This window comes from Zingiber officinale, chromosome 4A, assembly GCF_018446385.1.
Source record: "Zingiber officinale cultivar Zhangliang chromosome 4A, Zo_v1.1, whole genome shotgun sequence".
Classification (NCBI taxonomy): Eukaryota; Viridiplantae; Streptophyta; class Magnoliopsida; order Zingiberales; family Zingiberaceae; genus Zingiber; species Zingiber officinale.
In genome coordinates this window covers 80,560,503-80,585,457 of record NC_055992.1, presented here as the reverse complement: position 1 = coordinate 80,585,457, position 24,955 = coordinate 80,560,503, and positions in this window count along the sequence as shown.

Genomic DNA, 24,955 nt, shown 5'->3' with positions numbered 1-24,955 from the left:
AATCCTAAATAATCAAAAAAATGATAATAAAAGTGATCAAGTCAAACTAAATAACATCATTAATAACCCAATACAAACCAACGAGTAAAGCCTGGGCTCCGAAAGCGTGTTTGATCACACAAGTATGACTTAACCAATACTATATATCTAAAGAAAAAATATATTATATAAATCCGAATAAACCAAATCAAAACCTAAAATACAAACCTAAACCAAAAAATTCAAAATCTAAATATTTTAAAACTCATCAAAACTTAGACTATCACCAAGTAAATTATAACTATAAAAGAAATAAATATAAACCTAGAACTAAAAATTAAATTAACATCTGTGAGGCTCCGAATAGCCGGTTTCTCCCAAACTAACGCATCCTGAAGGGTAACTCAAACTAATTTACTCATGTTTTTTCGGCAACTGCGTCAATCTGCCTACCTGATCCATGAGAAGTAGAAATAAAATAAAATTACTTAGTTTCTAATCTAGATCTACACTAGATTTACAAAGATGAAACCTTTTATACCGATCGTCGCCCTTTTTCGTATCCCGTCGTTCAAAATTGTCGGTCGATCTAGTATCAAAATAGATACTCCTACATATCCACACGAACACTAGAGGTGGAAGACCAAACAAAGGTGTGCTAGCACATATGTTGTTCGAGCCAGGAGAGGAGGAGAGAGCTAGGGATGGCAATGGGTTCTGGATTCTATATCCCGCATACCCACTCCGTATAGGATATCCAATGGGTATACCCATATACCAAAGAACCGTATATATTCAAACGCAATATTATTTCTTCTTTCTATCTTTATATCATTCAACAAAATATATCTAAAATATATATATATATATATATATATATATATATATATATATATATATATATATATATATATATATATATATATATATATATATATATATATATATATATATATATAATTTTAAAATTGATTAAAATATAGCTCACTAATTATCAAAAAATAGTAAGTTGATTTTAAAAAAAGAAAATTTTCTTTAATATATGTATATATATTATTTAATCGGGTATTCGGGTCGGGTATCGGGTATTGATAGTCCCTCCATACCCTCCTCCATTCGGGTCGGATGTCGGATCCTCCATCGGGTTAGGGTGAAATTGTCATCCCTAGCTTGAGGAGAGAGCTTGAGGAAGAAGAAGATGTAAATGACACTCGAATGAAAAATGAATTCATTCCCTTCACAAAAGTGGCCGGCCACTTTCACAAAAGTGTAACCCCCATTTTGCATTAAGTGGCCATTAAAGAGATTTGTAACCTCCATGAGGTGGCACACACATGTGCTAAACATGATGATGTGGCACCTCATCATTGGCCACTTAATGCCAAGTCACAAATGATGTGGCATAAAGTCAAGTCAAACTTGACTCTTCCTCTTCCTCTCAAGTCAAGTCAAACTTGACTTAATCTCTCTCATGGTTGATCTAATCCAACCATTTAATTCAAGCCAATTTAATATAATGAATCTAATTCATTTAATTAAATTGATTCAATGAGTCATAATCTAAATTAGACTCATTGAACACATGAATCAACTTGAGTCCAACTCAATTAGCCCAATTAGGATTACTCTTAATCCAATTTGATTCATCAAATGAATCTAATCCTCTTGGTTCATCATATGAACCTAATCTCCATCTAATTGTCCTTAGTGTGTGACCCTATAGGTTCTTGTAACGTTGGCAATGCCCCTAAACCCATTTAGGAGCATAAGTAATGAGCGGTATCTAGCAACACATCATTACTACCCAAGTTACAAGAATGTTGAGATACAACATCACCTTGTGACTACTAATTGCCTCACAAAATATGACAAGTGTCCTTCTATCCTAGACATCTAGATTGATCAATGAGGCATGCATCGTGTCATCCTCTGACCAATCTAAATCTTGAACTTCAAGTAGACTCACTAAATCAAATGAGCTCAATATCTCATATTGACTCATTTGGGCATAGTCATGCACATCGTGGTCTCACTCTATCAAGAATATTGATGTCTCCTCATATAGGAGGATAGATCCAATCTACATCACTATATCCCTCTCGCATAATTCGTTACATACCCGAGATCGCTTTATAGTCCACCCACACTCGCGTAACAAAGTACATAACTCTATGTAGGGATCTATGGTGACTTGTCCAAGGACTAGTAGTCATACTAATAGCCACATGAGAATATGACACTCAAATAACGATCCATGATACTTTCTCATGGTGGGTCATTCAGATATATTCTCCAATACATACCCATGTATCAACTTGATATCTCTATATCTATGACTTGTGAGATCAAGTCATCGAGTTGACCTACATGTTAGTTTTATTGCATTAACATTGTCCCTAAATGTTAATCGACTAGGAATGATTAAGAGTAGTTCTCCTATATCATCTCACTATCGTTCAACTAACCGATTGATATAGGTGAGAACCTTCTCAAGTAATGCGTTATTATACTTAGTTTATTTAGCACCAATACAAGTAAGTATAATAACCAAAACAAATGCCTTTATTTATACAAGATTATGATACAACAAGTCCTTAATACAATCATCAAATGATTGGCTCTAGGGCTCTAACAATCTTCCACTAGCACTAGTGCCAATCAAGATAGGCTCTAAGCCCCAATGACCTAGTGTGACCATCATGCTTCCTCGTGCAAAGCCTTGGTCAGGGATCTGTGATGATACTTTGCAAATCTTCACATCTCCTCTTTCGATAATCTCTCGAATGAGATGGAAGCGTCGTAGTATGTGTTTGGTCCGCTGGTGTGAGCGAGGTTCCTTCGCTTATGCTATATTGTTGTCCATTGTCAAAAAAGAGCTCAATAGGTCACGATATCGAACCACCCCAAGTTCAAATGATGAACTCATGGATCGCGCCCCTTCCTCTAATGCAGCAATGTACCGGCTCGAAGCTACGCATCGTGTCCCGGCTCTTTCACCACAAAGACCACCATTTATGCAAAATACGAACCCCGATTCCGATAATCATCCCGACGGCCTAGAAGTCGACATCGTAACCCTTAAGTTTCATCAGCTTCCATATATCATTCTTATTCTCTGTTATGCCCTAAGTCCAGAAGACTTTGACCCTATCAAAGGATCCTCGGCGATGATTCAAAGCATCGTCGGATATCAGGCATGAGGCATATGATAGATCCTATGGCTGAGGCAGGATCTCCTCTCTCCTAGAAGAGGGACCTTGAGTCTTAAAGACTCACGCCAGATGACAGTAAATCCCTTCTTGGAGTTCGCATGGACTGAGGAGTACCTTGTTGTATGTACTTCGACCTAGGCCACAAATCTTTAGATCTATCTCTATAGATCTATATAGAATGCGGATGCCTCACCTAAGTCCTTCATTGAGAAGCAACTCCCAGAGTCTTGTCTTGACTGAAGGGGATATCCTTCCGATGAGTAGTATGTCATCCACATACAATAAGACAACTATATCCCCAACCTTCTTGTAGACACAAGGCTCATCTTCGCTTCTTGATGAAACCAAACTGTTTGATTACATCATCGAATAGATTCCAGCCTCGAGAAGCTTGCTTTCCATAAATGGACCTATGCAACATACTTACTGCTAGTATGTGGATCTACAAACCTTCAGTGTGTCATGTACACATCCTCGAGGTTTTCATTCAGAAACATGGTTTTGACATCCATCTCATATCTCATAGTCATGGCATGCTACAATAGCAATGATCCGAATGGACTTAAACATCGCATCGAGAAAAGGTTTCATCATAGTCAATACCATGAGCTTTGAAACCTTTAGCTACTACTTTATAGATAAGTCCATCCATATTTCTTAAAGACCCACTTACACCCAATGGGTGTTACCTTCGTGGATCAACCAAAGTCCATACTTGGTTGGTACGGATTCCATCTCGGATCTCACTCGATCTCCTCTAGCCACACCTGGTCACACCTCGATAGGTGGTAGGCTCATCTATGAGCACAACGTCATCATGTGGTCAAGAAGAAGAGAGTATCTCTCGTGATGGCGACGCACTATCGACTCGCCAAGAGGTATGTCTACTTGAACCGGTTGTTGTTCCAACTCTTGTGGAACAACATCATCCACAACACTTTGTGGTTCCAATTCAACTTCCATCGAGGCTTCAGTGCTATGGTCCGCATCTTGAACTTCTTCAAGATCGAACATACTCCCACTAGTCTTTCTAAAAACAAAGTCCCTTTCTAGAAAGACATCAGTCTTTGCCACAACTACCTTGTGCCGATGAATGTAGAAGTAATATCCCTAGTTGGGATATCCAATAAAAACTTGTCGATTGGGTCCTAACTTGTGCGAGACTTCGGTCAAAGCCTCACAACCCCAAATCCTCATGAAAGACACTGACATCTCTCGGTCCATATCTTATATGGTGTCTTTATCACGGCCTTGGATGGAACTAGGTTGAGTATAAAAGCCGCGAGTATAGAGCATAGCCCCAAAGGTATGCGGAAGATTTGTGTGACTTCATCATAGATACCATATCTAATAGATGAATTCCTCCTTTCTGACCATTCCATTCCGTGATGTTCCAGATCGAGATGAGTTTAAACCTCAGCTAGGTAGTCATGAAACTTATGGATAAGGTATTCTCCACCTCGATCTTAATACTCTTGCCAATCTGGTTTTGTACTTCATTCTTGAATTCTTGAACTTTTCAAAGGATTCAGAACTTATGTCACATCATCATATCTCTCAACCAGATCAAGAATAAGATAAAACCGCCTCTAGCGACATGCACATGAAAGGGTCACATACATCACTATAAGACCCAACAAGTCACCGCCTTCTGCACCTCACTAAAGGAGTCTTGGTCATCTTGCCTAGTAGGCATGACTCACACGCCTCATAAGATTCAAAATCAAATGAGTCCAAGAACGTCGATCGGAAGCGCTTGTAATTTATAACCTAATGCGAAGAGATATGTTTGGTTTATGTCATTTGACTTGAACCTCTTGGTATTTATGTTATAGATAGGACTTTCAAGATCTAGAATGTAGAGTCCGTTTATCGAGGTGCACTATAACAATAATATATCTTTTAAATAAACATAACAACATTTGTCCTTAATTATAAAGAAACCTTTCTTGTCCAAACAAGAAAAAATTATGTTCTTAGTTAATGGCATATAACAACAATCATCCAACTCTAATACAATCCCAGAGGGCGAGATAGAAAATAAATCCCTCTGACCAAAGAAGAACTGTCTAACGTGATTGCTCTTCCGTTCAATGCCCTGCCCCGCTATTTCTCGCATTAGTACAAATGAGATGTACATCCGTATCTAATACCCATGAAGAAATAGATAGATTGACTTCTAACATATATAAAGTGGAAGTCTCACTTCGCTTCTTCTTAAGATCTTCCACCTTGCGCCTTCGCCCCAAACCGCAGTGGAAGCGGTAGCATCCTTGGGACCCCTCCTTAGGCAGCAAGCTGCCTTGGCTTGGGACTTTCGCCTTGGCTTGCTTCCTTGTGTTTGTAAACCATCGTAGGGTGGGTTTTGCCTTCTTAAGTTTGTCACCAGTTCTTAACATGCTAAGCAGCTCGGGCGATGGTTTGTCAATTTTCATATTATAATTTAGAATATATTGACTATAGCTATCCGGGATTGCAAGATCAGTCTTTCGGGAATCCCAACCTCGGTTTCTATGTACCCAATCATTTTGAGTCCATATGGGCCTCACGGGAGCCTCATCCGACATCTTGAAATAGTACCCTTGAGATCTCAAATCTCTCATGCCTCGCTTGTCCTTGATACGATTGACGAAGATGTTCAACGATATCGTAGAGCCCATCAACTCGGTTGCTCAACATAGTCGGTGGCATTAGAGACAGACACATCTATCGCGTATCTTGATGCTTCTGTAAGCATCTTTGTTTGCGGCATGGCAGAGAGCCCTGAGAATCGCTCGCATAATGCCGACAATTTACGCTCGGTGAGAACTATTCTAGTTCAAGTTCATCACCCGTTTGCTCCATTGAACTTGTCCTTCTCAAGGGCAGAGAGAAGGTGTTCGTATTCGATGTCATAGTTATCTACAAAAAAATAGAAAATAAATATCATATTCTTTTAAATCATTTAATTAGGCCTTAACTAAATGATGCTCCCATTCTATAATTATGGGGACAAGATCCACATTATACTAACCCTTGAGTTAGCTGGCTAATACACCCAAGATTTAGTATGATCGGTAGGTAACGATTTACCAATTACATCTCTATGCAACTCTTGTTTATAGGATCATTATCCTATATTAAAACTTGAGTTAGCTTTGGCTAATACGCCCAAGAATTAATATAAATGTGATTTATGTCCTATCTTTCCAACCATTGGAAGACCTATAGTTGTACCGATCCAACCGAGTTAACTAGGAACAATCTAATTGAGTTTGTATTCGCCCATGCGTTGATAAGCGGGAAAGATTGTCAAAAGATAATTCTTACCAATGATCGAGATACAAACACATTCAGCGATGAGAGGTAGACCAATCGACTTAATGAGCATTGACGTGATTTAGATCTAATCTAAACGATGATGCATATCATATACTCAATTTAGATCTAATCTAATCATGGGGTGCATCATGTGCACGACTTAGATCTAATCTAATCGTTAGGCACTAATTAATTACTTAATCATGCATCACATATACACAAGCAATTAATTAAATTAATTTATGATTAGTCATGGCACTACTACGATCTTCACAAGCCAATGAGAAGATCGGATGGTCAACCTAGGGTCAACAACTTCTCAAGCTCCTTACCTTGACCACCTTGTGTTGCTCGCGCTCATAACTCCGCCCGAGTGGACCTTCCACCGCCAATTTTGTACATTATAATTTTGAAACTCTGATACCTTCGGTAGTCTAAACTAATTACAACAAGAATATATAATCGCGCGCGGCAATCAAATGTATAACACGATAACATAAATGACTAATACGACTATAACCTGATTACAACAATCAAACCAATCAGATTGGGTCTTTAATATGACTATCACAAATTATACATAATTCTAAATTATGTATTTTAATACTACAATTACAAGTTTTCGAGTAAAATTTATTTGGTCCAGGGTCCCTGGTTTTAATCACTGCTTGCGGATCGTCGAAGCTGCCAGGCGCAGCCCTTCCAACGCTACCCGCGATCAGGTTCCTTAGCGATCTTCCCACTGCGTTAGCCTGTCCCAAAATTTTGGGCTGAAACTCACTGCTCAGAATCTCAGGGCTTCACTTGTGCTTCACTTGTGCTTCTAACGAAAATTACTCATAAAATCTTAAATTTACAAAATCACAGAAGCTATATTTTCATAAAAATCAAAAAACTACATACTCTCGTGACGTCGGTCACATACCATTTGGGTTTTATCGTTTCGGGCTCGAGCCAGATCCGCCAGATCCGCGGTATAGAAACAAAATTACGAGTATGAGTTTCAATCTAGATCTACACTAGATTTACAAAGATGAAACCTTTTATACTTTGATCGATGCCCTTTTGATCCCGTCTCGTAGTCGATCTCGAGAGTATCAAAATAGATACCTCTATATGTATCCACACGAACACACTAGGTGGAGAAGACCAAACAAAGGTGTGCTAGTAGGTTGTTCGACCAAGAGAGGAGGAGAGGGAGAGAGCTTGAGGAAGAAGAAGATGTAAATGACACTTGAATGAAAATGAATTCATTCCTTCATTAATGTAACCTCCATTTTCATTTAATGTGGCCATTAAAGAGATTTGTAACCTCCATGAGGTGGCACACACATGTGCTAAACATGATGATGTGGCATTCTTCCTTAATGCCAAGTCACAAATGATAAAGTCAAGTCAAACTTGACTCTTCCTCTTCCTCTCAGTCAAGTCAAACTTGACTTAATCTCTCTCATGGTTGATCTAATCCAACCATGTAATTCAAGCCAATTTAATATAATGAATCTAATTCATTTAATTAAATTGATTCAATGAGTCATAATCTAAATTAGACTCATTGAACACATGAATGTGTTGGGGTTGCAAGGTTGCAAACATAGTCCCATATTGAAAACACATGGAAAAGATCATGGGTTTATAAAGAGAAAAGATATCTCCATTGGAATGAGGCCTGGGAGGGCCAGAGGCCATGAGGGCCTAGGCCCAAAGTGGACAATATCATGCTATTGTGGAGATATCTAAATTCTTCGATCCTACTGATTGCGTGAGCCCGTACCGCCAAGGTTTACGCCGACCGATGCGATAGTGCGATTGAGCTATGTGGTCTGATCAAGTACAAGTGAGCGACCTAACGAAAGCCCGGATCAAGAGGACCGCACACGGCTGTGAAGTCCTAGTAGGTGGGTGGACCGAGGGTGAGAAGACCTAGTTGCTGCAAGGCAAGGAAGTCCTATTAGGTCGGGTGAGACCGGAAAGACGACACGGTGGGTCATGGATCTGACGTGGGAGCTCATGGTCCTTTGTTTGAGGGGGTTGTTGGGGTTGCAAGGTTGCAAATATAGTCCCATTGAAAACACATGGAAAAGATCATGAGTTTATAAGAGAAAGATATCTCCATTGGTATGAGGCCTGAGGAGGCCAAGCAAAACCATGAGGCTTAGGCCCAAAGTGGACAATATCATGTCATATATCTAAATTCTTTTCGATACATGAATGAACTTGAGTCCAACTCAATTAGCCCGATTAGTCTCTTATCCAATTTGATTCATCAAATGAATCTAATCCTCTTGGTTCATCATATGAACCTAATCTCCATCTAATTGTCCTTAGTGTGTGACCTATAGGTTCTGCCCCTAAACCCATTGGAGCATAAAGTAATGGCGGTAGCAACACATCATTACTACCCAAGTTACAAGAATGTTGAGATCCAACATCACCTTGTGACTACTAATTGTGACTCCTCACAAAATATGACAAGTGTCCTTCCTAGACCTAGACATCAATGAGGTCATGTGAGGCCTGCAGTGTTCCTCCGACCAATCTAAATCTTGAACTTCAAGTAGACTCACTAAATCAAATGAGCTCAATATCTCATATTGAATCATTTGGGCATGACCATGCATTGGTCTAACTCTATCAATAATGATGATGTCGTCCTCGTCATAGAGAGGATAGATACCATCTACATCACTCACCATCCCTCTGTAATTCGTTACATACCAGGAATCGCCTTTATAGTCCACCCATCCAAAGTGATTGTACAAAACACATAACTCCTTTGTAGGGATCCATGGTGACTTCAGGTCCAAAGACTAGTAGTCATACTAATAGCCACATGAGAGAATGACACTCATATAACGATCCATGACACTTTCTCATGTCATTCAATATACATTCTCCAATGCATACCCATGTGTCAACTTGATATCTCTATATCCATGACTTGAGATCAAGTCATCGAGTTGACTCACATGCTAGTCTTATTTCATTAACATTGTCCGAATGTTAATACTGACTAGGAATGATTAAGTAGTGTTCTATATCATCTCATCGGATCAACTAACCGATTGATATAGGTGAGAACCTTCTACTTAAGGATTTTGCACCAATACAAGTAAGTATAATAACCAAAACAAATGCCTTTATTTATACAAGATTATGATACAAGAATACACATAATACAATCATCAAAAGATAGGCTCTAACTAACAATCTTCTACTAGCACTAGTGACAATCTATCTAAGCCCCAATGACCTAGTGTGACCATCATGCTTCCTCTGCAGCCTTGGTCAAGGGATCTGCGATGTTAGCCTGAGGTACTCAGACACATCTTCATCCTCCTCTATAATCGTCGCCGAGATGGAAGCACCTAGTATGTGTTTGGTCACTGGTGTGAGCGAGGTTCCTTCTTTACTATAGCTCCATTATTGTCACAAAGAGCTCAATAGGGTCGAATATCGAAACCACCCCAAGTTCGATGGACTCGGATCCAAACTCGCCTCCTTCTCCTCTAATGCAACAATGTACTTCTACCAGAGAATCAGTCGTCCTCCCTTGAACTCTTCCACTCACAGCACCACCATTTATGCAAAATATGAACCCGTGCGATCGATAATCATCCCGTCGGTCTAGAAGTGACATCACCGTAACCCTTTACTGATAGCTCATCATTGCCTCCATATATCAAAAATATTCTTTAGTCCTTCTTAAGTACTTAAGAATATTCTTGATCGCTATCCACTGGTATCTGCTTATCATGCTCAAAGCATACGAGATATCGTTCGAGTACATAGCATGGCTGTGATAGATCCTATGGGCGCTGAGGCTGATCCGATCCATGCGCTCTCCTCTCTCTAGAGGGACCTTGAGTCTTCGAAGACTCACGACGTGACATCGGCAGTAAATCCTTCTTGGAATTCTGCATGGCAAACCGAAGGAGTACCTTGTCAATGTATGTATCGACTTAGCCAAGCAATCTCTTAGATCTATCTCTATAGATCTGTATCCCTAGAATGCGGGATGCCTCACCTAAGTCCTTCATTGAGAAGCAACTCCCTAGCCAGGTCTTGACAGACTGAAGCAAAGGGATGTCCTTCCCGATGAGTAGTATGCCATCCACATACAATATGAGGAAGACAACTATATCCCCTACAACCTTCTTGTAGACATAAGGCTCATCATCGTTCTTAATGAAATCAAACTGTTTGATTGCATCATCGAATCGAAGATTCCAGCTCCGAGAAGCATGCTTTAGTCCATAAATGGACCTATGCAGCTTGCATACTCGGCTAGTATGTTGTGGATCTACAAAACCCTCAGGTTGTGTCATTTACACATCCTCGAGTAGGTTTTCATTCAGAAACGCGATTTTGACATCCATCTGTGATATCTCATAGTCATGGTGTGCTGCAATAGCAAGCATGATCCGAATGGACTTAAACATCGCTACTGGAGAAAAGGTTTCATCATAGTCAATACCATGAATCTGCTTGAAACTTAGCTACCAAGCACCCTTATAGATAAGTCCATCCATGTCGGTCTTTCTCTTAAAGACCTACTTACACCATAGGTTTTACCCTTCGTGGATTAACCAAAGTCCATACTTGGTTGGTGTACATGGATTCCATCTCGGATCTCATGGCCTCTAGTCATTTCTCTGGTCTCATCGCAGCTTCCGATAGGTGGTAGGCTCATCATCTATGAGCACAATGTCATCATGGTCAAACAAGAGAAATGAGTATCTCTCGGTGCGACGGACTCGTATCCTGCCGCCAAGAGATATAGGCGTTGTTGTTCCTCAACTCTTTGTGGAACAACATCATCCACATACTGTGTTCCGTTCAACTTCCATTGAGGCTTGATTATGGTCCGCATTCTTGAACTTCTTCAAGATCGAACGATACTCTACTAGTCTTTCTAAAACAAAGTCCCTTTCAAAACCAGTGCTACCTTCATAGAGAATGTAAAGTAATATCCCTTAGTTTCCTTGGGATATCTAATAAAGTAACACTTGTCGGTTGGGTCCTAACTTGTCGAGACTTGACGTCGACGAAGCCTCACAAACCCAAATCCTCATGAAAGACACCGGCATATCTCCCAGTCCATATCCTATATGGTTATCACGACCTTGGATGGAACTCGGTTGAGTATAAAAGCCGTGTCTTGAGCATAGCCCCAAAGGTATGAAGATCTGAGTGACTCATCATAGATCGTATATCTAATAGGTACGATTCCTCCTTTCGGATACACCATTCCACCTTGGTGTTCCGAGGAGTGAGTTGGGATAGAATCCCACACTCAACTAGGTAGTCATGAAACTCATGGCTAAGGTATTCTCCACCTTGATCTCATCAAGTATCTTAATACTCTTGCCAATCTGGTTTTGTACTTCATTCTTGAATTCTTTGAACTTTTCAAAGGATCTGACTTATGTGTCATCAAGTAGACATAATCATAAGTCATCAGTAAATGTGATGAAGTACTTATAACCACCTCTAGCACATTGGCAGCACCATACATCACTATGTATAAGACCTAACAAGTCGCTCTCCTTCATACACTCCACTAAAGGGAGTCTTGGTCATCTTGCCTAGTAGGCATGACTCACACGTCATAAGATTCAAAATCAAATGAGTCCAACAAACCATCTGGAGTGGGATAGCGCTTGTCATTTATATGACCTAAGCGATAAGATAGGTTTGGTTCATGTCATTTGACTTGAACCTCTTGGTATTTATGTTATAGATAGGGCTTTCAAGTTCTAGAACGTAAGCCCTTTTGTTCATGAGAGGTGCACTTCAATAGCGTTTGGAGAATAATATCAATCTGGGTTGCCCCATCGATTTCAGCTCCAAGGATTTGTACTTCGTTCAAGTAAGGCATCATCTTTAGGATATGATCCCTTACGGGTGTCCCCTCTGACATGGTGGCTGTCATTAATTTTCTCATTGCCTCTTGCCTAGCAGTCCAATTCTGGTGTCCGAAGAGTTCCTTGAGATTGCTCATCATGTCATAAGCAGTTGGTAAATCCTGATGCTGATGTTGCAGCACATTTGACATTGAATCCAAAACGTAACACCACGCCATCTCATCTGCTTTTACCCATTTCTTATGATACTCAATCTCCTCTTCACTATAATCACTATTAGGCACATTAGGGCAGACCTCTAACAGTACAAACTTATAGCCTTCAGCAGTTAGGACAATGTCTATATTTCTTTTCCAATTTATGTAATTAGGACAAGTAAGTTTGTTCTCTTTCAGTATAATAGCCAGTGGGTTGAAAGTCATCTTAAGAATCACAAAAAAAAAAATTTGGTCAAGACTCTAAATTTAGAATAATATTGATTACTCAAACAATATTATTTAAATTTACTAACATCTCAAAACACTATGAATTTTGCATGCCATGTTAGTGTGAACGTATACAAAATCAAACATTTGTAAGAGGAGGTTTTACCCATTAATTTTATTCTTGTCATCCTAACTTTATGACAAATAAAATTAATAGTTGGTATTCCTTTGGTCACACAAATAATAGCAGTGACTCCCTTGGGGAGGATACTATTAAATGTGCCTAAGTGTGTACCATTACTTGATACTTAGTCCATTATATAGGATTGTGTCCCTTCAGTTGGAGAAGATCACACACTCCTAAATAATTTCCTATAACCATCCATAAAGGAAATTTGAACTAGTGATCCGCAAACAAACTCATCCGTTGTTGAGGGAGGCACTCAGAGCCAACACACAAGTTTGTTGCATCACTTACAAACTAGTAATAGAGACCGTGGATTTTTTTTTTTTTTACTAATCCCTCTCCCACTTAGTTTTTTAAGATGAGGATTTTATCATGCACACACACATCACAGCAAATAAAGTAATAAATATGGAAAAACAAATTTTCAACTATTATAGCCTTTTCCATCACTGTCCTCCGTGTGCTATCAAGCCTAGCTGCTGCCATCTTTAGCCACCGCAATCGGATCTAGTCGCCACATCTTTCTTGCTTCTTTTTCCACTGTGCCTTTGGTCCACAAATAGTACCACGCCTCGCAAGGATATGGTCCACGACAAAAATAGAATTTTACATATATCGATCTATATTCCATGAAGGAATGTACAAGTATTCTATATCGAAACAAAAATGTAAAATCCTAAAACTAATACAGCTCCTGCTGTATTTAATACATACAATTATGTACACACATAAAATGCCCTCAACATGTCCGAGGGTCCAATCACACACAATCACATTAGGGCCACAATAGTTGGATCTAGGATGCCTGCAACCACAGAGTTAAATCTATTTGCACATCCTACTATTATCCTGCCTAAAATATGTATGACATGTGCATAATTAAACTGAAAACCAAACACATAGAGGCAAACTGTGAGATATCGAAAAATTTAAATAATAGGGTTATTGGAGAAATAGCCTTATAAATTTTTTTTCGGAATTTTTAGAAATTTTCTGGTAATTTTTCGGAGCTCGTACGACGGGTTTTGAGGGGATCAAATTCGGGCGTGGATAAAGCCTATTTGGGATACCTGTTTAAGTGAGGAAATGTTTATTATATAAATTTCTTTTCCCTTTTTCTTTTATTCTCTTCCCAAAGCGCTGTTTCCCCCAAACCCGAGCTTTCTCCCCTCTCTGCCCCGATCCCCTCTGCTCACGCTGCCTCTCTCTCTCTCGCGGACGAATCAGAGGCGACAGGAGCGGAGCTTCTCCTTTGGCGATCATCCTCATTCGCCGGAGCTTGCTGGAGCACGGCGGAGTCTAGATCTTCTTCGGGCGAGGAGTTTCTGTCCGGGAGTTTCAGCGACCGATCGCCGACGATACAGCGGCTAGGGCACGGTGAGGTGTCGGATCTCGCTTCGTCTCCAACCAATAGGACTTCCCTCTCCTCTCCTCGCACTGCTCACAGTGCGATCCACTTCTTTGTTAGGACTCTCACTCCAATGTGAGTTATAAGCCAACAGGGTTCTCGCTCCTATAACTTCCCAGCCATGATAAAAATATGCCAGATTCTTATCTCCACAATTGCTCTATTTGGCTCTTATCTCTATAGCCATTTTGCCCGGTGCTTATCTCTACAGCCAATCTACCTAACACTTATCTCCACAATCAACTTGTCTAACTCTTATCTCTATAATCGCTCTGCCTGGCGCTTATCTCCATAGCTACCCTGTACAGCTCTTATCTCTGCAGCTGCTCTGCCTGGCGCTTATCTCTACAACCGCTCTATGCGGTGCTTATCTCTTATCTCTACAATCGCTTTGCCCGGTGCTTATCTCCACAGTCGCTTTGTCTATCTCTTATCTCTACAACCCCTCTACCCGATACTTATCTCAATAGCCGCTCTGCCCTACACCTAATATGATCATGGCGACACTCAACAATACATGCATGTTGTAATCCTTTAACACAACAACCTCGACCTCATGATTCGATCAATGCTCGAGCATGAGAGTTAATCACTCATCTATGAGAAAGGAAAAGAGTAAACTGAATGATGATTAAGGATAATAAAGTAACATGAAGGTCAACATGTCATCAATAAGAACACAATACAAAGTCTGATTAATCAAAACCCAAAAAAGTAGTTTCTGGTCTTCCTCCAACAATTCTTTCATAGTACAAAATATTTATATAATGGACTAGTCATTAGGCGTCCTTCCTCGCTGCGGTGTCGGACGCCTACTCCCACCCCAGATATAGGCAAGTGTTGGTGCGGGAAGCATCCGACGATTGAACCTTGGTTTTGATAATAGCAAAGGATTCAAAGTTAAGTTAGTGTGTGATCTAACATGTTTGAATGAGTGTTTCAGGAAAGTCCTAGCTGCGGTTAGGCAGGTGAAAAACCCTAAGGGGTGGTAACCTTAGGTCCTAGGGGGCGGTAACCCTAGGTGTGTGAGAGCTAACCGGTCCTAGTCTGAAAGTTGTAAACAACTCTAAGGCGTCCGGTTGGCATGATGGACTTTGCAAGCTTGTGCACTGCACTAAATGATCAGGTGGAACTCAGCATCGTAATCTCTCCGAGGAGTAGGTGAGCCGTGCTCCCGTAGAGGGCGTGCGGTCGAATCTAGGGTTCTTCGAAATCCAGACGTCGACTTTGCCAGACGGTCGTGCCTATTCCTTACTTAGTTTTATCGATTCTCACCCTTGCAGTGTTATTTTGCTCAGACTAACCTTTGTTTGCGGTGAGGAACCCGCTTGTGGAGTCCGGGCGCCGGAATGGATCCGGCGCGCCCGGTGGCGCAGCTGCGCCAGTCCGGCAGGATCAAATTTTATCCTCACCGACCGCCCCGTGGAGCATCCGGTTGGTTGGCCACGTCACCTGTGCACCGGAAAGGATCCAGTGCGCTCAAATGTCATATAAAAGAGGTTGAGGTGTGCCTTCAAGACAACAATCAATTGCTTCATACGTGAAGTGCGCAGAGACGATTTTGAAGTGCGATTATTACGACAACCCAAAGCTCAGATTCTTCAATCTTGTGTTGTCGGTATTAATTCTTTTATTACACTGATTGTAATTCAAATTGTAATCTTTTCGGATATATAGTTGTTGCCCACCGAAAGCGGTCAAGGACCGTGGGCCTTCGAGTAGGAGTCGCCATAGGCTCCGAACGAAGTAAAACACCTGCGTCTCTGTGTGTTTTATTTTACTTTCCGCTGCGTTTCCATTCTATGTTTTATATCGTTAAAAATAGCCACGAGCGCTATTCACCCCCCCCCCCCCTCTAGCGCGTTTCGATCCATCAATTGGTATCAGAGCGGGGTCATTTTGAATTGGTGCAACCACCATTCAAAATAATTTTTTCGTGGTATTTTTATTTTCAGAGTCGATTAGAATTTAGCCTCATAGCTAAATTCTAAATATTTTTCGCTCGAATCATTTTTTCTACGCTCTTGTATTCCAGTCTCCGAGGCTATAAACCACTATAGGTTGCGAAATCTAGTTGAGTGCACTAGCCCGGTAAACATAAGTTTATGTGCCGAATTTTACAACAACCTAGTGAAAGTAGACGACTACTCCTATACCACTAGGGCAGCTGGCACAGATATCACATTATCTCCCACTACCATTCGTGAGTTTCTAGGGTTACGAGAGTCACCCTGCACCTTTTTATGCTATCCTCCTAGGGAGCTACCTTTTGGAGATCCCTACTCACATATTACCCTCGATACGATCTATTCGTATTTCTTTGAGGACCAACATGATCCCACTGAGACCCAGTTTAGGTCCCTTAACCTTAGAATTCAGGACTACGTCCTTTATAGGGTTCTAGTACTTTGTATTTTACCGCTGACCACTCATGACATTGCGGTGATGCGTCCATTTCACTCCTTTCTTCTCTATGCCATGTGTCAGAGGTTAGACATAGACATCAGCCTACACATCTTTTCCACTATTATTTACGCATCTGGATACGTGACCAGCAGACGGGTACATATGCCTTACTGTCACATCCTGACAGCTTACATGTCCTCATTGCACATTGATGTCACCGAAGGTGACATCCGTCACATGACCGAGTTTGACATCATAGGAGCTAGGAACTTTTCCCTAGCAAATATCCATATAGACGATGAGGGTACCATGTCCTGGCGTAGGGGGGCACAGCACCAGCAGGCGAAGGAGGCAGAGCATGATGAGTTCATGTTAGCACTATTTCCTTAGGAGGCTGCTCCTACCCCACCACCACCTCGAGCACCACACCCAGCTCCTCGCACTCTAGCTGATCGAGTTTCCAGACTTGAGAGGGCTATGTCGAGTCTCCAGCCAGCCCGAAGCTCATCATGAGCATGCGAGCGAGGTCTCCGATCTTGACGAGAGGTCCAGGAGGTCTCCGACTTACGGACGAGACGCGTGGCAGGAGCTCTCCGACTGCCGAGATCTCGAGAGGACGATCGGGCTCGTTGTGAGCTCGACACTACTCCGGTCCGGGGTTCCGGACCACCTCCCTCATCATCTCAGTAGCTCCGACTGTAGCTCCATTATGACTCTAGTACAACATGTAGCAGCATGTAGCAGCTCTATTATGACTCCTTTATCTATGTCGACTTTTTACTTCAGACTTGATTGATTATATCCTAATCTAATAGTTTAGTCTTTTTATCACATCTTTTAATGTTTATTTATAACTTCTAGGCAAAACTTGGTTTTTCAAAATACCTACTTTACTAGATTTTCAAGAGTTGGATTTAGCCTAGGATTTCCCCCTAGAAATCATGTTCCCCCAGGACTCAGCCAGAGCATCTCACAAACATCTAGGTTTACCTTGATTGTGTTTGTAAAACATAGAACGGTGTGAGATGCATAGGGTACAGCCTGGACTCGAGAATGCATATTTTTGTGCATCAATATGAGTCTGAGCGTTAAATACGTGATTAAAAGTAATCGAATCAAGTCTTCCAGCCTTAGTCAAATCTAACTGGATCTATTGACTTGACTTGACTAACCAAGTGAACACTGTTGCCCTCTAGGCAATCAGCAAGTAGCTAAACGGTTAGACAGTTGGTAAAGGAAATAATAAGTTTAAGCATGTCTGTACTTAAAATATCTGATACCTGATCAAAACAAATCTTGACTCATGCTTAGACTTTAGGGCTCTGATACCTTACTAAAACAAACGACAAGCTATTTAAAAAATAAGGTCATCGCTTCTCCTTTTCCTTAAGTATTCTTGAAATACATTTCAAAAACATGCCTTAAGCAGCTTTCTCAAAAACTTTCTCCAAATTTAAAACTTTCAAGTATTCTCTACTTTAAAACTTTAAGACTTTTTGAAAGTACTATTCTCTTTAAAACTTTTAAAAACTTTTAAGTTAAAGCAGTATTATTTAAAACTTTGAAATTTTTAAGTTAAAACTTTTTTTCTCCTTGGAAATTTTCTTTAAACATCTGAATATTTGTGAAATTGAAAATCTTGTTTGAAAATTTCTGAAGTTGAAAATCTTGTTTGAAAATTTCTGAAGTTGAAAATCTTGTTTGAAAATTTCTGAAGTTGAAAATCTTGTTTGAAAATTTCTAGAGTTGAAAATTTTGTTTGAAAATTTCTGAAGTTGAAAATCTTGTTTGAAAATTTCTGAAGTTGAAAATCTCGTTTGAAAATTTTTATTGTTTGAAAATCTTGTTTGAAAAATTCTGAAGTTGAAAAATTTTGTTTGACAAGTTCTAAAGTTGAAAATTGTGCTTTGAAAATTTTTTCAAAAACTAGCTCATTTTTTATATATGGCAAAGGGGGAGAGTAGAGAAATTCAATTCAAAGAAAGAGCAGAGAAATTCAAAGAAAATATTTTAAAGGGAGCTTGTATTAAGGGGGAGCGATGTTTATCTTGCTATCATGCTTATCCTGTTTCTTGTGCTTATACATATCTTTTACTTAACATTGAATTTCGATTGCCATTATCAAAAAGGGGGAGATTGTTGGTGCGGGAAGCATCCGACGATCGAACCTTGGTTTTGATAATGGCAAAGGATTCAAAGTTAAGTTAGTGTGTGATCTAACATGTTTGAATGAGTGTTTCAGGAAATTCCTAGTTGCGGTTAGGCAGGTGATAACCTTAGGTCCGAGGGGAGGGTAACCCTAGGTGGAGGAAAACCCTAAGGGGCGGTAACCTTAGGTCCTAGGGGGTGGTAACCCTAGGTGGAGGAAAACCCTAAGGGGCGGTAACCTTAGGTCCTAGGGGGTGGTAACCCTAGGTGGAGAAAAACCCTAAGGGGCGGTAACCTTAGGTCCTAGGGGGTGGTAACCTGGGGAAAGTCCATTGGATGCGGACCTGGGACCGCATCGTAATCTCTCCCGAGGGAGTAGGTGAGGAGCGTTCCCGTGAGAGGAGAGAGGCGTGCTGTCGACCTAGGGTTTCCGGTTGGAAACCGTCGTCGAGGATCTCACACAAGTCGATTATTCCTTACTTTGTTTTATCGATTCTAACACTTGTCTTGTAGGGTATTTTGCTCGGACTAACTTTGTTTGCGGTGAGGAAAAAAAGGTGGTGGTGCTCGAATGGGCATCTGGAGGTCCGGCCCAGGTCCGGCGCCCGAGCATGAATGATCAGGCTGAGGTCCGGGCGCTAGGTCCGGCCCGCGGATCACTTATCCGCCCGACCTCGCCACATGGAGCATGCTCGGTTGGTTGCACGTCACGTCTTCGGCGCGAAAGGATCCAGCGCTCAGATGTCATATAAAAGAGGGTTGAGGTGACTTCAAGACAACAATCAATTGCTAAGCTGTCTTCTGTGAAGTGCTGCCAACGAGACGATTTTGAAGTGCGACTACTCGACGTCGACAACCCAAAGCTCAGATTCTTCAATCTTATGTTGTCGGTATTAATTCTTTTATTACACTGATTGTAATTCAAATTGTAATCTTTTCGGATATATAGTTGTTGCCCACCGAAAGCAGTCAAGGACCGTGGGCCTTCGAGTAGGAGTCGCCATAGGCTCCGAACGAAGTAAAACACCTGCGTCTCTGTGTGTTTTATTTTACTTTCCGCTGCGTTTCCATTCTATGTTTTATATCGTTAAAAATAGCCACGAGCGCTATTCACCCCCCCTCTAGCGTGTTTCGATCCATCAGCAAGTCGCCGAACTACAGTTCGAGCATAAATAGGTCGCTTGCTCCATCCTCAAATGTTTGTTTGATTCATCCTTGTAAACCTACAAGGAAGATGTTAGCTCAGATTTGGTTCGGTCTAATTCGGCTCGTAAGGAGCTCATCTAGATCATTCGTAGGTCCAGGTCCTACTGCTATTGTAGTATTGTTAGATCCTTAGCTTTTGCCTCCCTAGTCATGTGGGAGATCATGGAAGCATGCGTGATTTTCAAGTCATATAGTTCTGTAGTCCTTTATGCTAAGTCTATAGAGGCTTTTTTCTTCATGGCAAGTTCAGCTCGGTCTTTGGAGTGAACAGCAGACAGACATGCCTCAAGTTCCTTCCAAGTCGAGTGATAGAGGTTCAAGACTTGCAATGCCTCCACTAAGGATTCCTCTTTCTCAGCGAGTAGCTAAGTTCATTGTTATGCTTCTAGCTGTAGTTGTTGGATCTCTTTGATCAAGGTCCCAGGATGAGACTCTGACTTCATTACTTTGATGAATTCACTGAGAGATGGAAGAAGCACGATGAGGTTGTCAAGAGACAAAGACGTACAGCAAGATCATTGGAGAGACAAGGAAAAAAGCACAGCAAGGAGGAGAGGAAGGTGTTAGGAGTCAAGAGAGGGGCCCCTTTTTAAAAGAATGATCATAGGACAAACCATACGAGCTCATTGGGAAAAGAGCCTCCTTTTAAAATCATTGGATCAAAGGTAGGTAGATCTTCATAAAAAGTTGCGCGTTGGCTAAATTGGGAAGGAGCGATAGGTATGTCAATAGTTGAGCACAAAAAAGCATGCAATCACAAGGAAGATAGTAAATAGACTATGGTCTAGTCAGTCGAACATGAGCCTCCTTCGACTGAGCTTGAAGGGGAGCTTGTGATGCGGAAAATAGTAGATGCCCCAATAAGGAACTATAGCGCTAAACACGCAAAAAGCATAGCAAAAAAAATAAGTTCCTTTCCAGAAGATCTATGCGAAGGAAAACCACATACTAAGTTTAATGAAGGGAGTTATACCTTTGGTACGTGAACAAGAACTCCCGATAGCTAGGATCTCAACACGATCAAATGTTCATGCCTCTTTTGGTATCCACACGAATAAGTCTTCCGTCCATCTAACAAACTCAAGAAGTAGAGAAGAAAAGCAACCAAAAGTTGTGCAAGCAACCTCTTTTGGAAGATTCGGCCAAGAGTGAGAGACGAGAGAAGAAGAGCAAGAACACACAAAACTCATCATGAAAATGAATTAAAACCCCTTTTGTACTCATTCATGAAATTACCTTAATATCAAGACATTAATATTTATCTTCATCAAATGAATCCAATGCATCCAATGCATTAGTAATTTAAAATTGACCACTCTTCATCCAATGCATGATCAATTCTAAATTGAACACTCCTCTTCCTTCATGAATTCAAATTCATCAAATTACTCAATGAGTCCAACTCATTAATCATCAATTCGAATTGACTCAATGAGTCTAATTCAAATTGAACTCAATCCAATAGTTGGATCCAATTGAGTCTAACTCAATGAGTCCAATTTGAATTAGACTTAATCCAATGATCCATCATATGAACTTATCTCTAAATCAACTTGTTTTTGTGTGTGACCTAATATGTTCTCGTAATATTGGAAATGTCTCAAAAACTATTTTATACATAAACAATAAGTGGCATCTAGCAAGGTATCATTGCTACCCAAGTGACGAGAATATTGAGATCCGACCTAACCTTTCCATGTCTATCATCTTGTTTGACTCAATCCTTCTATCTTTGATATCTAGACTGATCAATAAGGCATAGACCATGTCATCCTTTTATCAATCTTTGTGTCTCGTGATCTCTAAGTAGATACACTTAAATAAATAAGCTTAATATCTCATATTGACCATTTGAGCATGGTCATGCATTCTTGTATCCTACTAATCAAGGGGCCCACAGATATCACTTCCGTCATATGAAAGGGATATATCTCATCTACATTACTCACATCCCTCCGCATAACTTATTGCATATCCAATGATCAATTTTATAGTTCACCTTATTACAGGTAACGTTTGCCGATACCAAAGTACGCAACTCCTTATGTAGGGAATCATAGTGACTTCAGGTCTAAGGACTATTCATACCAATAATCACATGAGAATATTTATGACACTCATATAATGATCCATGAAACATTTTCATGGTAGATCATTTAGTACATATTCCCTAATATATACTCATGTGTCAATCTGATATCTCATATCCATGACTTGTGATATTAAGTCATCTATTGACCTACATGCTAGTCATAACGTATTAATATTATCCTTGTATATTAATACTTGACTAAGAATAGTTAAAAGTGGCATTATCTATATATCTGCAATATCTCACTATCAATTTAACCAATTGATATATTATAGATTAAAACCTCCTACTTTAGGATATTATTATAATTATTCATTCAACACTAAATTGAAGTAAATATAATAACAAACTTTGCCTTTTATTAATAAGTGAAATATGATACATAAAGTGTCATTGTCAATCATATCATAATTGGTACTAGGCTAATACTAACAGACCCTGGTGAAAGGGTGGAAATGATAGTCAAGATGATGTGGTAGTCAAAAGTCGATAGGAGGTGGCAGTCATGGTTAAAGACTACGTGTCCAGGTAGTCCACTCCCCTAATCTTGACAAGCCTCTTAGCTGATTGGACCTAGGGCTCAGTCCCCTTCTAAGCACCATCCCAGTCCTAATCCCAACCAACCTCTTAGCTAGTCAGACTCAAGGCTCAATCCCCTTCTCCTAGGCACCATCTTGGTCCTAATCCCAGTCGACCCCTTAATTGATTAGACCTAGGGCTCAGTCCCCTTCTCATGGGCACCATCCCAGTCCTAATCCAGGTCAGCCCCTTAGCTGGTCAGACCTAAGGCTCAGTCTCCTTCTCTTGGGCACCATCCCAGTCCTAATCTCGTCCAGCCCCTTAGTTGGTCGGACCTAGGGCTTAGTCCTATTCTCTTGGGCATCATCCCAGTCTTAATCTCGGTTGACCTCTTAACTAGTTGAAACCCCAGAGGAACAATACTGTTAGGGAATTGTAACAACTTGTTAGAAAGTAATAGATATTCATCAAGGAATATTCTAATATTCTGTCGCACACAAACCGCGAAACCTGTTGGGACCATTGGGTCGGCTAGAAGGGGGGTTGAATAGCACTGAAAGCAATTCAAAACAAACCCTTCTCAGACTTTAAAAGAACACTTGTATAAAACTAATTAAAATAGGAAATAAACAAAAATAGAGGCTCAAGGGATTTACTTGGTTACAACCGGGGAGGTTGTTAATCCAAGGAAATGAAGCGCACTAAAATAGTCCTTCAGGTGGAGAAGCCTCTTACAACAGTGAAAGCACAAAAATGAGGAAGCTAAACATAAATGAAAAACGCACAAGTGTTGTAAATGAAATTGCTTGTTCTTTTTAGCTTCTTGGACCAAGCCTATATTTATAGTCTTGGTCGGAGTGTTTGGAAGGGTTCCAAGCGCCTGGAAGGGGATAAAACTTTATCCCCTTCGCAATCAATCATGGTCAAATGTGATAGGGTCAATATCGCATTTCGGGCGCCCGGAAGGGTTCTGGGCCCCTGGACTGGTCCGGGCCCCTGGACTGGTCTGGGCTCCCGGACTGATTCCAGGCGCCTGGATTGATTCCAGGTGCCCGGACTAATTCCGGGCGCCCGAACCCTTAAAGTCAACAAGGTTGACTTTTTCGATCCAAACTCTCTACTCCGGTACTGCTCGCCTTGGTCCGGGTCTTCCACTCTGGTTCTGCTTGTTTGGGTGATTTCGGCCATCCAGAATAGAGCTCACCAGAACTCAACTTCCGACCTTCTCCTCGAGCAAGCTTCTGCTTCGGCTTCTCATACCTCGGAATCATCGCATGCTTCCTTCTCATCTGCCAATGTACTCTTCCGCAGCTTCATCCCTCAGACGCACCGAGCCCGTCGACTCTCTCCCATGCTGACCTTCTTGCTAGCTGCGTCCTTTGCTCCCCAAGCAATCTTCCGCCTCAGCTTCTCGTCCCTCGGAAACATCGCATAGTCCCTTCTCGTCCGCCGATATACTCTTCCGCAACACCTTGTCCCTCAGACGCACCGATCCCGTCGGCTCTCTCCCATGCCATCCTTCTCACCAGTCGCGTCTTCCGCTCGACTTCCTGTGCTTCTAAACTCCTGCACACTTAGACACAGGGATCAAAAAATCACAGGACTTAACTTAACTTGTTTGATCACATCAAAAGAACCTTGGGGTTCCAACAATCTCCCCCTTTTTGATGTGAAAACCCCAAGTTAAGCTACAGTAAACAGACATAAATTTAAAATAATAAATTCTATAATAAAGTGCAAAAATTAAAAAATTATCTACATCCCCCTAGACTTAATCTTTTCCTTCTCCCCCTTTGATCATATAAAAATAGGGTACAAAGAAAAATCTAAGGGTAACTATTTTTGAAAACTTTAGAAAAATTATTTTGAAAATTATTTTGATATAAAAAAAATTGGCACTAATTTTTAGAATATTTAAGTGTTGCAGAAAACAATTTCTAAGTAAGAAAATTTCAAGCAGAGAAAAAAAATTTGTGCATCATAAAAATAAAGTTTGATAAAACAAAAAATAAAAATTTTCCTGAGTTTTACCAGTAAAAAAAAAATCCTAAGTTAAAGAAATTTGCAAAGGGAAAAAAAATTTAAGTTAACTAAATTTTTAAAAAAATGAGGATTTTTCAAAAACCAATTTAGTAACTATTTTAAGAAATTTCCAAGTAGAGAAAAAATATTTGAAAAACTTTTTAAAGCATTATCTAATTTCAAT